Genomic DNA, 1,265 nt, shown 5'->3' with positions numbered 1-1,265 from the left:
AGGTTTTGAAAAGATTGGTAAAAAAGCAATGAGGGGATGCGTACCCCCATGGGCAAACTATCTGTGCAACTACAGCACATAATAAATTTGCCATGGCAAAAAGAATCATCTTAACCCCCTACAAAAACAGAGGGGGGGGGGGGGGGGGGGATTTAGTTGCCATGGCTAAAAGGCTAAAAGGATGATCTAAAAGCCCCTGTAAAAACATAGGGGGAAATTAAGTTGCCATGGGTCTCTGGCTGAATTTGGCATGGGTAGTAAAATTTGAATGAACACTAGTTCGAAAGGTTGGTTCTGAAAAAAAATGCCCAAAACATACACTAATCTGGTGGCCCCATCAAAGTCTACAATTTGTCGATTTGCCATGTCTAGATTCTGCAAAAATCATCTACACACCTAATCTGAATTTGCTAGGAGGCAAACTGTCTAAACATCGAGCATAAAAAGTGTCACTGTCTTCTCAAACTAGTTGTCATGGCATTATCACAGGAACAGCAATTTCCTTATCCCATTGGCTCGAAAATAGTTACTCCTGAAATACATTAGAAACTCACAGATAGCTCCTGCTTCATGACAATGGTGTGACTATTTCTTCTGAATCGCACTCTCAGTCTGTATACACCAAGTGCTGCTCATGAAATGAGATTCAGTTAGTGCTTATGCCAGGATTGAGAGGGTGGGTTACTTACATGGCGTAATCCCTTAGTCGCCCCTTGCTGCTGCTGCGCCAACTGTCGTGGGCGTGCATCGACGACGAAGGCCGCTGCGAACCATGAATGGCCGCAAGCTGATTCCCTGGCCAGAAGCGAGGCGCCGCCCCCGCGGCTCATGGCGCCAAAACAATGGGGACCCGAAGCTGCGCTTCCTACGGCGCCGACACCAGCAGCGTTCTACGGCCACGCCGCTCGGCCCCGGCCCGGTGCTAGGGCGCCCGCTGCCGGCAGGCGGCAACAACCACCGCCCCCCCCCCCCCCTCCCCCCCCCCCCCCCCCCCCCCCCCCCGGGCAACCGCCTTCACTCTGCACTCGCGCAGCTCCCCGTGCATCGCCGGAGCAGCCCCGAGCACGACCGCTTGACAGCGCCGAGCTTGTGCTCCTGGAGCATCTCCTCCCGCCGCGGTCTCCGGGCACACCGCCAGGTAAGCCACCCGCACGAGCTCCTCCGTCGAGGTCTCCGGGCACGCCGACGCGGCAGCCACCCGCGCGAGCTCCTCCGCCGTGGTCTTCGGGCATGCCGCCGGCATCCACCGACGAGAGAGCGCCGTT

At 55.7% G+C, this 1,265-nt stretch overlaps 1 long non-coding RNA gene across 1 annotated transcript; it reads right to left on the bottom strand.

Annotated features, from left to right (window-relative positions):
- Positions 1 to 253: 253 nt before the first annotated feature.
- LOC120964839 (uncharacterized) lies at positions 254 to 962 on the bottom strand. The gene is made up of 2 exons (XR_006663946.2): positions 690 to 962; positions 254 to 612 (listed from the first exon to the last, which is right to left on the bottom strand). It is a non-coding gene; the product is annotated as an uncharacterized lncRNA (long non-coding RNA).
- Positions 963 to 1,265: the final 303 nt, after the last annotated feature.

The sequence above is a fragment of the Aegilops tauschii genome, chromosome 1 (genome assembly GCF_002575655.3).
Source record: "Aegilops tauschii subsp. strangulata cultivar AL8/78 chromosome 1, Aet v6.0, whole genome shotgun sequence".
NCBI lineage: Eukaryota > Viridiplantae > Streptophyta > Magnoliopsida > Poales > Poaceae > Aegilops > Aegilops tauschii.
Note: the sequence above shows the minus strand (reverse complement) of the source record. Positions and strands in the feature narration are given on the sequence as shown.